The following is a 14,951-nucleotide window of genomic DNA, read 5'->3' as shown; positions in this document are numbered from 1 at the left end:
TTGGATAATAAAGCTTCAATCTTTAACAAGAACTAAAAGTCAACCCAAAATTCAAACCACGGGCATGCACCTCGGAACCCGACCAAAATTTTAAAATCCGAACACCCATTCGATAACGAGTCCAACCACACAAGAATTACCAAATTCCCATAATGAATCACCCTTTAAATAACCATTTTACATTTTTGAAAGATTATGCGAATTTCTCAATTTCTTCAATTTGATTCACTAATAAATGATGAAATAACCATATAATTATGAAATACAACCAATTTAGATATAGAACACTTACCCAAAACAAACCTGTGAAGAATACCTCCAGAATCGCCCAAAACCGAGGTTTCCAACTTAACCAAAATAACAAAAAATGACTGACTTCTATCCTTTATGTTTCTGCCCAGACAATTTGCGCACCTGGGATGTTGCTTCTGCGACACAAGCATCGCTTCTGCGGAGTCCACTGCCAGTTGAACCCATCGCACATGTGACAGAAAGTCTACTTCTGCGCAAACGCATGTGCAAGCTGCAAATGCGTTTCTGCGCTTACCTTGCTTCTACGTCTCCAGGCACCGCTTCTGCGATCACGCAGGTGCAGAAAATAACATCGCAACTGCAACATATGCCCTGATCCTTCCCAGCCGCTTCTGCAACTATATCCTCGCTTATGCGACTGCACATGTGAAGGTGATGTCGTCTTCGACGACTTCCCGGAGTCTCTTGTTGTGGGTCACCGATACTTTTGTTTTCTTGGCCGCCGAGAAGGTGACCCTATTGATTTCATTCCCTCCAAAAATCATGTTGATAGTTAGCCTATAAGGGTCTTCCCCTATCTTCGAGGGTTCCGCGTTATCATGTTTGCGGTCTTAATTATTCTTGGCTCGGTTGTTCAAGAACTCCTTGAGATGGTCGTTCTTCAACAATGTTGCCACCTTCTCGTGTAGATGTCGGCAGTCCCCAGTTATGTGTTCGTGAGTCCCATGATATTCACACCATAAGTTAAGATCCCTCTGGTTGGTATCAGATCCGATTGGCTTCGGGAATCGCGCCTCTTTGATACTCCTCATCTCCGATACTAGTTCTACTATGCTAATGGTGAAATTATAATCTGGAAGCCTAGGATATGAGGTATCTCGGGCCCTCGGTGCCTCTTTTTCTTGCAACAATCTATTGTTTCGGCCATGGTCGGTTTTTCTATCGTGAGCGAACCTATTCGAGGACTGGAAACCTTTATTTCCGCGTCCCTCGGCTCTCTCATAAGCCAAAAAATGACCCTCTAAATATCGCCAGTCTGCATCAAAATCATCCTTGAATTTATCCTAGTTCATGTCTCGGTCCCGCCCCTTGGTTGATGTCGGTAATACGAGCTGATCATCTTTTATCCTTATCTTTGATTCATAGTGGTTATGGACATCCGCCCATGTGGTCGCCTGGAATTCAAGCATGCTTTCCTTCAACTTTCGGGATGTGTCGGAGCTCATCGGGTTCAAACCCTTGGTGAATTCCTCCGCTGCCCACTCGTCTCGTATGACCGCGAGCAACATCCTCTCTTTCTGAAATCTGATAACGAACTCCCGCAGCAATTCAGACTCACCCCGTGCGATCCTGAATATGTCTGCCTTCTTGGCTTGAACCTTTCTGGCCCCAGCATGGGCCTTAATGAATGAATCAACAAGCATTTTAAAAGAGTCAATTGAATGTTCAAGTAAAAGCGAATACCATGTCAGGGCCCCCTTCGTGAGTGTTTCTCCAAACTTCTTCAGTAGAACCGATTCGATCTCATGTTGAGCCAGATCGTATATGTTATGATATACTTCTGAGGATCCGAAGTCCCATCGTATTTGTCACGACCCAAACCGATGGGCCACGGAGAGCACCTGGTACCTTACTCAACCGAATACCAATGTAACGTATCTTTCGTATAATACTATCATAGGTAATTGAGTCGGAGAGGCTGTCGTGAGATAAGTAGAACAAAACATGAATACTCAATATAGGGTGACCAACTTGATATACTCACTTTTACATATTACGTACTGGCCTATAAGGCCATACCAGTATCTGTATACATGACATCTCTCTACAAGCCTCTAAGAGTACATAAATATCATAAAGGTCGGTACAGAGCCCCGTCATACCAAATAATACATATTCAAATCATACTGACCAAATAGGCAACTCCGGAGCAAGTGGAGTGCACAAACACCTTCTGCCGAGCTGATAGCCTACTAGGAGAACTCTCAACCTATCTATCGGGATCTTCGGGCATGAAACGCATCATCCCCAGGCAAAAGGGACGTCAGTACAAATAAAGTACCGAGTATGTAAGGCATGACAGTAGTATATAAAAGACATGAAAGAAACATGGAGTAAAGAACTCAACCTGAAATTCTGAATAGCTCTGTGAATCATGAAAAATTATAATGTCATGCATGTGCGTATAAATGCCATACCATGCATAGGTATATGCATACATAACATCATCAAGCCTCTGAGGGTATCCCATCATATCATCTCAGCCACTGTGGGCAAAATCATCAACGTATACCAGCTGATCAGGTGGTGGTGCCTATATAATGCCATAACCTTTTCCCATATCCCATATACATATAATATATGCGTATATAACGTCTTCTGGTCATGGGTAAATGTACATGTATAAATGTATGAAATGCATAAGAAATACGTTAATAAGATTTCTCGAATATCATAAAATCAATATGCCTTTCGGACAAACTTGATCAAATACGTATTTTTTTGAGACCCATGAATAGAGGATATAATAATAATTCACATGAGGAATAAAGAGTATAGACACCCCTAGTATTTCTATGAATAGAGTCATTTATGAAAGTTGCGTATTTTGCTCATTTCGTTTGTATCATTTGGATCATGCCAAAAAGAAATAAGGGATAGCCTTAACATACCTCAACTCCGTTGAGTCCTTAATACCTTCCAAGAAATTCTTCAAACAACTCAATTCAATCTACCACATCATAAGGAGATTCAAAATCAGTGTTGAGTAAAGGCTAAGTCCTCAACTTAAACTAGTAGCTCGTTTACGTAAATTTGGGCAGCATCTCCCCTGTAACTAGGACCTCCTCCAATACCATATACCAACAACAACAAGAACACACCAATAAAAATATGTAAGCATCATTTTCCAACCTTATCTCCATCAAAATATAGCACAAAATATCCCACACACCCTAATAACTTCATACATAAAACGACAACTAAAGTAGTGTCAAACAACTTTAAAAAAATATAATGACGAATGACTAGCCCACTATTCCGTCATTATGAGGTGTTTCTCCATACAATTTGTCCTTCAAAACTCCATTAAACAGTAGAAAAATATACAGCCCAAAGGCAACACGAAATAACCCATAAAACAGTCTACTACAAGTCAAATAACTCGAACTCACGGCTTCCGATCGTCGTCCTGTGAATTCTAACTATTAGGAAACGAATTTATCAACATTCATTGATATTTAAACACTTAAATACATAAAGTACACGTTTTCTTAACTATGAAGTACCTTCCAAAACTCAAACTACAAAGAAAAAGAGAGGCGATATAGCGATACTTACGTCGTAGGGATCGTTTTAATGTTATCGCTTCTTGATTCCGTGCCCGGGATGATAATATTGTTTAAAGCTCTTGTAGAGAGCTTAAGAGTAAAGTTAGGGGTGCTATTTGGGCGAGCTCTCTGGAAAATGGAGAAAGAGACGAGATGGGATGTAAATATCCCATTTTTTTAAAAGTCATAAAGGTGCTACTTGGCACCCTATGACTCGCCCTTCTTCCAATGCTTATAACTTTTAATCCGGGTGTCGTATGAACTAATGGTTAAGTGCGTTGGAAACTACATTCCAAGACCTTCAATTTGGTATATAATATGTCCAAAAAGACCTTATATAGCATACAGAATATATTTCTCAAAAAGCTATGTTACATGGCAAATCCTTAGTCGGTGTTTCCGCAACTTTAATCCGATTTTTATCAAACTTTATATTTTCTATCCAAACAGCATATATAGTCATATTATGACTTTAAAATCATTTAAATTATGATTAACAAGTCTCATATTCATTACGTCACCTTGTGACGCACAAGGTGTAACTATCTTCCCCCTTAAAAACATTCGTCCTCGAATGTTAAACTCCCAAAAATCTGTAGACATTTTGGCAGAGTCTCCTCTGTAACGGTACTACTACCAACTTGTCACACAGGAAACCCAACAATACAAATCCACACAGGGCCACAATCATCAATAACACCAATGGCCTCACACGACCAATAACAATAACTTACATAAGAATCAAGTACCATATACGTACCTAAAGGTTGTGATGTCTCAATCTAATCCTTCTCCGGAAGTGGAAACAAATGAGTATACCTAGTCTTCATTTCTTATTCAGCTTCCCAAGTTATCTCCTCCACATTATTGTTAATCCAAAGTACTTTAACCGAATCTACATCCTTAGTTCTTAATCTCTAAACTTGTCTATCTAGTATAGCAATGGGAGCTTCCTCATATGATAGCTTCTATGTAACCTGAACATCTTCAACTGGAATGACTTTAGAGGGATCTCCAATACACCTACGGAGCATAGACACAAGAAATACTAGATGTACATACTCCAATTTGGAAGGCAAGTCTAACTCATATACTACTTGGCCTACTCTGCGTATAATCTTATAAGATCCAATGTACCGAGGACTAAGCTTTCCTTCCTTACCGAATCTCATAACGGCTTTCATCGGTGATACCTTTAGGAATACCCAGTCATCTACCTGAAACTCCAAGTCTCGTCATCGATTATCTGCAAAGGACTTCTGATGACTCTGTGCTGCTAATAGCCTTTCCCTTATAAGCTTAATCTTCTCAACTGCATGTTGTACCAACTCTGGTCCTACTAACTTAGTTTCCCCAATCTCGAACCATCCTATAGGAGACCTACACTTTCGTCCGTAAAGAGCTTCGTATGGAGCCATCTGAATGCTGGAATGATAACTATTAGTATATGCGAACTCAATAAGTGGAAGATGATCATTCCAGTTACCCCTGAAGTCCATCACACAAACCCGTAGCATATCCTCCAGTGTCTAAATAGTACGTTTAACCTGACCATCTGTCTGGGGATGAAATTTTGTACTAAGACTTACCTGAGTCCCCAATCCTTTTTGGAAGGACCTCCAGAAATTACCTGTAAACTGAGCACCTCTATCTGAGATAATATATATAGGGACACCATGAAGTCGTACTATCTCCTTAATGTAAATCCTTGCATAATCCTCTGCTGAATACGTAGTCCTGACAGGCAGAAAATAGGCTGATTTTATAAGTCTATCAACAATAACCCATATAGAATCGAACCTACGCTGGGTACGAGGTAAGCCTATGATGAAATCCATATTAATCACTTCCCATTTCCAAGTCGGTATCTCTATAGCCTACAATAATCTACTGGATTTCTGATGCTCAATCTTAACCTGCTGACAATTAGGGCATTGAGCAACAAACTCTGCTATATCCTTCTTCATTCCATCCCACCGATATATTCCCCCTGATATAATGATACATATTTGTTGCTCCTGGATGAATAGAATAACGAGAATAGTGGGCTTCTCCCATAATCTGCTGGCGCAACCCAGCCACATTAGGAACACATAATCGACCTCGATATCTGGGGACTCCATCTCCTGTAATCTCAAATGGTGTATTCTCCTTTTGAGGGGATGTATCTCTGTAATGAGCTAGCACAAGATCCTCATACTGGCGTTCCTTCACTTCAGTTACTAAAGAGGGTGTTGTCGTGTCCTGAATAGTAACTCCGGTATCACTTGAGTCCAGTAATTGAACTCCAAGACTAGCTAGCTGATGAATCTCATAGGTTATCCCGCACTTATTTGGCTGTAAATATGACATGCTACTAATAGATCTACGGATGAGGGCGTCGACTACTACATTCGCCTTCCCCGGGTGGTATAAAATATCAACGTCATAGTCTTTCAGTAGCTCCAACTATCTCCTTTGGCGTAAATTCAATTCCTTTTGATTGAAGTTATATTGAAGGCGCTTATAATCCATATAGATATCAACATGAATGCCATACAAATAGTGCCTCCACATCTTTAGTGCATGAATCACCGCGGCTAACTCTAAATCGTGGGTTGGATAATTCTTCTCGTGCTTTCTTAGTTGTCTTTAAACATAAGCGATTACTTTTCATGGTCGTTCTGCCGCTTGTTGCATGAATACATGGCTTATCTCATTTCCAACAAAAACTGGAATTTCCTGTAACTCATATGATCTCAAATATCATCTTTTGATTTATATTTTTTCGTTCATTAGCCAGGATAGGTGCCACTTTCTTATGGAGTGCATACAATGTTGTTGTGAGACTGTTGTTACAAGACCATTTCTTTCTTACGTCACTATGCTTAAGTTGAAGCCTTCTTCCTTATTCCCTCAGCTAGTCTTTCTTTATAGTACTTAAGAGAGACCCTTTGACTCATGTAAAGCTGCGAGCTTATTATATTGTATACCCGAAATAATTTTTGATGTTTTTACTCACCTATAATTATCCTTAATTACTTACCTCCGCGCCCTTGTTCTAGTAAGGTTGATTCTGAACTGAAATTTTTGACTGTCTTCTCAGTGGCACTATTTTTTTATTATTTTCGTAACACTTATACGGTACCTTTAACAACCCCAACTCCTATATGAATATTTCTCAAGGATTATGATGCCATCATATTTGCGAGACTGAATTCCCTATGTTGGATTTCACTATGTTTATCTTTCACAACTTGCTGATTTGTCTGTATCTGTCATGACCCAAAATCTCACTAGTCGTGATGGCACCTAACCCAACCCGTTAGGTAAGCCAATTTCCAACTATCCAATTTCAATGAAATTAATTAAAAGAAAATATCTAAAACCAATAAATCTCCCCAAGAACTGGTAGTACAAATCATGAGCTTCTAAGAATAGACTATACAAAGCGGAAATGAAATAATACATAGTCTGTTTGAATAATACATAAACAGAGCTTTTATAAATCTAAGGCTACCCTGAACAAGCAACATCTACAACAGGAACGCAGGTACATTTTCAGATCCCGCAACCATCGAGCACAGCAACAACGACAACCAATATCTGCACACAATGTGCAGAAGTATAATATCAATACAACCGACCCCATGTACTGAGTAAGTAACAAACCTAGCCATAGGTTGAAAGTAGTGACGAGCTTCTACCAAGGTCAGAGTCCAACTTCCATAACCAACAATAGTTCATAACAATATTAAACAAGTAATACCAGAAGTAACTCAAGAATAAAGGCTCAGCTAAATCATGACTTCTGAAAATAGTTCTGCCTTTCAAGTACATCAATGAAAAACCGAATCGTATACCGAAGATTACCAAAAATATGAATAAGTTTGAAAACAGTAATTTTTCCAAAATCCTTTCAATGATAAATAAAATATTTCATTTTCTTTCCCAGATAACCAGTGTAAAACAAATACATCACTATGCCCATCTGTCAACATGTGAGAGAAATCATGAATAATGTGATACCGTACAGCATGAGAAAAATACATCTCTATATATATATGTCATGTGTGCATGTCAATGCAATGTATATCAGAGATTGCACTCATGTACTCACACTCTCAGAGTACTCAATCTCATTATCTCGTATTCTCTCTCACTGTGCTCGGCACACTCAATCACTCAGCGCTATACAATACCTGCTGCGGCATGCAGCCCGATCCCTGTTTATAGTCGACTGCGCTCACTGGGGGTGTACAGACTCATGAGGGGCTCTTACAGCCCAAGCGTTGTAAGAACGGACAACTCACGTGCTGCACGGACAACTCACGTGCCATAATATAAATATCTGGATCTGCACGGCCAACTCACGTGCAATAATAATATAAGGATCCGCACGGCCAACTCACGTGTTGCACGACCAACTCACGTGCAATAATAATATAAGGATCCGCACGGCCAACTCACGTGCTGCACGGCCAACTCACGTACAATAATAATATCTGGATCCGCACGGCCAACTCACGTGCTATAATAATATCTCGATCCGCACGGCCAACTCACGTGCAATAATATAATATATATAAATCCAACATGGCTTGCTGCGGCGTGCAGCCCGATCCCAAAAATATCCTCACAATCAGGCCCTCGGCCTCCCTCAGTCATCAATCTCTCTAGTCTCTCTTTCATGGGCTCACAATGTCATGAGAATAGCCCAAAATAAATGATGATATGATGTATCAATAAATAACAACAGAGTATGGGATATGATATGCAATGAAATGAATATGACTGAGTATGAATTTTCATTTTAAAATAAATATTTCACAATAATATGACCTCCGTGGGTCATAATAATACTGGCACATAGCCTCAACATGATTTTTAATATGATTTTCAGCTCAATTTCTTTAACTCATAAAATCGCATGGAAAATTCCAAGATCATTTAACTACAAAATTTCACAGAAACAATTATGCCACAATTTCTATAGTACACGCCCACACGCCCGTCACCTAGCATGTGCGTCACCTCCCAACAATTTACGAAATACATATATTCAGGGTTCATACCCTCAACTCCAAGATTAGAAGAGTTACTTACCTCGAACAAGCCAAATCCAATGTCGAGCAAGCTAAGTAATGCTCCAAAAATTCCATTCTGCGCGTATCAACTTCCAAAGGGCTAAAATCTAGTCACAATTAATTTGATTCAGTTCACAAAAATTATAGGAATTAATTCCATATCAAAATATTAATATTTTCCAAATCCGACCACAACTCGGCCTTCAAATCCTCAATTAAAGTCTATGAATTTTTCTACTATTTTCAACCCAAAACACTAATTTGTTGATAACCAAAACCGGGTTAGAATCACTTACCCCGTTGTTTTCCTTGAAAAACTCCCAAAAATCGCCTCTTCCCGAGCTCAAATCCGTCAAAAACTGAAAATGGGACAAAGTCCCATTTCAGAACTTAAACTCACTGCCTAGGCTCTTCTTCTTCGTGAATGCGGTCAGTGCCTCGCATTCGCGAAGCACAAAATAGCTCTCGTCCAAATTCCTCCTTTGCGAACGCGACATCACCCTCGCGTTCGCGAAGCACAAAATGCCTCTGCCTCAATGCCTTCTACGCGAACGCGTTCAACCCATCGCGAACGCAATGCTTATTTCCCCCTCACTATGCGAACACGACACCCCCTACGCGAACGCATAGACCAATTGTCTGGGGTCCTCAGCTGCTTCCTCTCTTCTTCGCGAACGCATAACACCTCTCGCGTTCGCGATGCACACCCAGTCCACCCTTCGCGAACGTGTTCTTCTCTTCATGAACGCGAAGAGCAAATATTGCCAGCCTCTCAATTCCTCTTCGCGAACGCGAGGCTCCACTCGCGAACGCGATGAAGGAAACCAGATGGTGCATCAGAAAAATTCCAGTAGAGTTCCAAGTCCAAAATCCAACCCGTTAACCATCCAAAACTCACTCGAGTCCCTCGGGACCTCAACAAATTATACCAACAAGTCCTAAAACATCATACGAACTTAGTCGAACCCTAAAATCACCGCAAACAACACTAAAACCATGAATTACACCCCAATTCAAGCCTAATGAACTTTGAAATTTCTAATTTCTACAAACGACTCCGGAACCTATCAAATCACGTCCGATTTACCTCAAAGTTTGCGTACAAGTCCTAAATGACATAACGGAGGTACTCAAATTTTCAGAATCGAATTTTGACCCCGTTATCAAAAGGTCAACCCCCCGGTCAAACTTTTCAAAAAATTCAACTTTCGGTATTTCAAGCCTAATTCCACTACGGACCTCCAAATAATATTTCGGACACGCTCCTAAACCCAAAATCACTATACGGAGCTATTGGAATCATCAAAATTCAAATTCGAAGTCGTTTACACATAAGTCAATATCCGGTCAACTATTTCAACTTAAGCTTCCAAGCTAACTCCCAAACACCTTAAAACCAAAACCAACAATTCACACAAGTCATAATACCTCATAGGAAATTATTCAAGACTTCAAATAGTTGAAAGGAGCGTAAATGCTCAAAACAACCGGTCGGGTCGTTACAATCTCCCCCACTTAAATATACGTTCGTCCTCGAACGTGCCAAGAGTTGTTCTTAACCTTCAAATTTCTATTCCACCTTACCACGCACATACCCGAGGGTGATCTCATGTCACCCTATTCTATATAGGCCTGACCACACAACATAACTGAAAATCATTAATTTAACATTAGCCCAAAAACCTTGGAGCCAAATTTCTAATATCCAAAATTCTTTTCAAGACCCGAATCTCTAATCTACACACTATATAAGCCTGAACAAGCTGTATCAAGCTATAGCCATAACCCTATATATGATCACATTGCATACTACACAACTCACATGCTCGCAACACCATTCCCGATCACAGTAATTACTCCAAACCAACCAAGTACTAGTATAAAACTTCATATCAAGCCAAACCTCGTTCCAAAACCTTCATACACTGCCAATGATGAAAGAAACAATCAAAAACTCATAACCACTCATCAGATCAACTAGCCATGGAGCTCTCTCGCCCCAACCAAAATCATAACCCTCTTGAATATACCATAATCAAGCCTAATAGTACCCATTCTAGGTCCAATGACCTTATATTATTAAACACAACTATCCCACAGACACGCCGCATCAATATAACTCCAGCCACTACTGCGCAATTCGTGTACCCAAATATGGGAGATGTCTCAAGGAAGAGAATCGTATTGCAAGTTCAACAAGCACTACCACAGCCGCAATGTTACAACCAATTCCTCAAATTTCGTGAAGCCATAGGCGCATGTGCACAATTGTAGAGGAAGGAAATTAATGAATAAGATAAATTATCATAGAAATAAAATTCCCACACACGGTACGGATAACTCACGTGCCAATAATATGAATCGCCTGGCATGGTCACGGGCCTCCAGTCCCAGCATATCATACATGAGCAATTAAACAAGTACACTTGTATATATTAATGAAATAAGATTCTCATGCTCCTGGACTGGTATAAATGACACGCCATAGTGTAAGCATGTGCAAAGTCTGCTATCACACTTCAAATCGGCAATTTTATGCAGAATTAGTAACTACCCTATTTATTTAGGGAATCATCTTCTTTGTAACCTCAAGTATAGCCCAGATAGTTCTCAACAAAGGTACGAATATGGGAAACGTTATAACGTTATGCTAAACAGTCGACTCTAGGCATATAATAGCCTAAGCATTCTTCCGAATATGAATACTTGCTCTAATGCCCGCACATGGGCTCCAACCTCACATATATGCACACTTATCGCGCGTAGCTATCATAAATAATTAACGCAACTAGTGCCTCCACTGAGTTAAAATAAAATACTCACCTCAAACAAGCAGCAACCTGAAACACTATACTTCTGAGAACTCCCAGTCTCCAAAATCATCAAACATATGAATCACCGTAACTGATCCCAACTCCAGCACTAGAATGACTAACACATCTTCCATTCACGATCTTCCTATAAGGAATACTTTCATAATTCTTCCGTGCCACATAGCAATAATTTGAATATCATCAATCTATCAACCATGTGAGAACTGCAATACCAATGAACATTCGTAAGTCAAAACACAATGCGCACCCTTTTCAGGGATTACCGAGCAGTTATAACATTCATCTAATTATCTGAAATTGACCATTTTGTCCAAAATTTGTGATCTTCCTTTCAAGAATGAGCTGCCACCTTGTACATGCAAATCTTAATCCCGCGCCAAACACCACATCTATCATGTCATCATGTGACAAGCACGAGAATCTTATTATCAACTTTGGGTAACCAGCAAATTACATACCCGGTCATTCAGTAACTTTCATCTTGCTTCCTTCCAGGAGGAATTCATAATACACAACACGTTCCCTGCACCGGTAGAATATATCCGGTTCAACCCATGGTAGAAACCATTAAGAACACTTTGAAACCATTTGCACATAACCAAGCTATCAGAATTAAATCCTTATAACTCCACCAAGCCACACAAGTTGCCAAATCCAAGAGTATTGCCACAAAACACCCGTAAAACCTCACCTCATCATAAGAACTAAAAGAACCGAGCATACCATTACCATATTGATCCAGCATGTTACCCATTTGTCCTATTTCCTCTGAGTTTCTTCTGGATTATCCTCAAGTTGCCATTTCTCCTTGTCAGAACACCACTACTTTACCCAAAGCTCACTACAAGACATCCTAACATAAAACTACACTGCCCTAAGGCCCATAAGCCACTATATTCTCCTTAAGCACCTCCATAAATACCACAACTGTAACACTCACTCTGAAAATACCTTATGCGAATCTAAAATTATTCCTCTTTCCTTTCTTATACTAAAATATAGAATCCATAGTCAAATAGAATTACTGCACATCCCGATACCATCCAATGTAAGTAACTGATTCTAGTGATATACAAATTCGAAAAATTTTCAATTTCCATATATACATTTTGAATCCATTAAAACCCTCTCGAGAGTCATCTACTCTGCTCAAATCTAATTTACTCCGCCCCAAACGGGCCGAAATATATGTGCTCCTTTAGTACGATCAACACTCAAAGAAGTAACCCTGCCTTAACACGACCAATCGAATTCATACTTCGTGCGCACTATATCCTTCAAATTAACAACTTAATCATTCCATAATTTTCATATTTTCATAAAGTTAAATGTAATCCGTATCCAGGAATTTACTTACTCGAGTCATCCTCGATCTTCAGCTCTGTAAGTCATAACTAATCCACAAGTATGCCTCAAACCAAAACTAAAATTTAACATATATCCATGAAATTGAATTGTCAATAGCAGACTCCCCCACTTGGCTCAAAACCATAGAACAAAATATTCCATAATTCACAATACTCATACCCTATTACTGTCATAATACCGTAGTCAGTGCCACAAAATTCTTCTCAAGCTCATGCAATGCCATCCATAAAAATATCCCAAATCATCCGCTAAGATCGCAATCATTCTCTTGATACTCAGGTCGACTTTCTCAGCCAAATTCGAATTCAAATCTCCACACATACGCCCCATTAGCAGAAAAGAAACCCTCCACTCACATTACAAGGAACACACCTACGTAGATTATTCTCCAGGAGATAACCCACCTCCCTAGCCTCAATTGGCATCTTGTTATGTATTTTCGCAGCCACAATTTCTACGCAATCACTAAATCTTTTCAAGTCCAAACTTATTAACAAGACACGAGAATTTAGTCTGTCCCAAAATTTAACAATGTAAAAGATCCTTCAAATTATTCATACTTGAGACTATACGTCACATCAAAACGAAAATCAAGCACCCAACGGCCTTCCTGTACACATCAAGGAAACATTTCTTGCCACATTCACATCGTCTTAACACATCCTGCAGTTACATCATACTCATCACAAAGCCATTTCACCGCTTATCGAGCCATAAATTCCACTGTAGGGTCATTACCGGACATATGAGTCCAATTGTACAGGTTATAACTGAAGCTACCGAGCTCAAGCTACGGTCTAACCATGGCCTCAAGTCCTACAGACTGGCCTATCACCAAAACACAGAATACTCACCTCGAACCTCGTTCCTAGAATCACAAGCCGACGATGCCTAGCTGATACCGAGCGCTCATGTGCTCATACGAATACGTGGAAGGAATTCAAAGAGTTATGTCCCAAGCTGAATCAATCCCGCACGATAAGGAAAGAAAGATGGGAAGTATATATCCTAAATGCCCTGTAGCCTCTCGAAGATAAGTATGGACGTCATCATACCGATCTGCAAGACTCTACTAGACACTTGCTCATGACTTGTAGAACCTATGAACCTAGAGCTATGATACCACCTTGTCACGACCCAAAATTCCACTAGTCGTGATGGCACCTAACCCAACCCGTTCGGTAAGCCAATTTTCAATTATCCAATTCCAATGAAATTAATTAAAAGAAAATAACTAAAACCAATACATCTCCCCAAGAACTGGTAGTACAAATCATGAGCTTCTAAGAATAGAGTATACAAAGCGGAAATGAAATAATACATAGTCTGTTTGAATAATACATAAATAGAGCTTTTATAAATCTAAGGCTACCCTGAACAAGCGGCAGCTACAATAGGAACGCAGGTACATCTTCAGATCCCGCAACCATCGAGCACAGCAACAACGACAACCAATATCTGCACGCAATGTGCAGAAGTATAATATCAGTACAACCGACCCCATGTACTGAGTAAGTAACAAACCTAGCCATAGGTTGAAAGTAGTGACGAGCTTCTACCAAGGTCAGAGTCCAACTTCCATAACCAACAATAGTTCATAACAATATTAAACAAGTAATACCAGAAGTAACTCAAGAATAAAGGCTCAGCTAAATCATGACTTCTGAAAATAGTTCCGCCTTTCAAGTAATTTTTCCAAAATCCTTTCAATGATAAATAAAATATCTCATTTTCTTTCCCAGATAACCAGTATAAAACAAATGCATCACTATGCCCATCTGTCAACATGTAAGAGAAATTATGAATAATGTGATACCGTACAGCATGAGAAAAATACATCTTTATGCATATATGTCATGTGTGCATGTCAATGCAATGTATCTTAGAGATTGCACTCATGTACTCACACACTCAGAGTACTCAATCTCATTATCTTGCATTCTCTCTCACTATGCTCAGCACACTCAATCACTCAGCGCTATACAATACCTGCTGCGGCGTGCAGCCCGATCCCTATTTATAGTCGACTGCGCTCACTGGGGGTGTACAGACTCATGAGGGGCTCCTAAAACCAAAGCGATGTAAGCACGGACAACTCACGT

This window comes from Nicotiana tomentosiformis, chromosome 1 (assembly GCF_000390325.3).
Source record: "Nicotiana tomentosiformis chromosome 1, ASM39032v3, whole genome shotgun sequence".
NCBI classification, from domain to species: domain Eukaryota; kingdom Viridiplantae; phylum Streptophyta; class Magnoliopsida; order Solanales; family Solanaceae; genus Nicotiana; species Nicotiana tomentosiformis.
Note: the sequence above shows the minus strand (reverse complement) of the source record.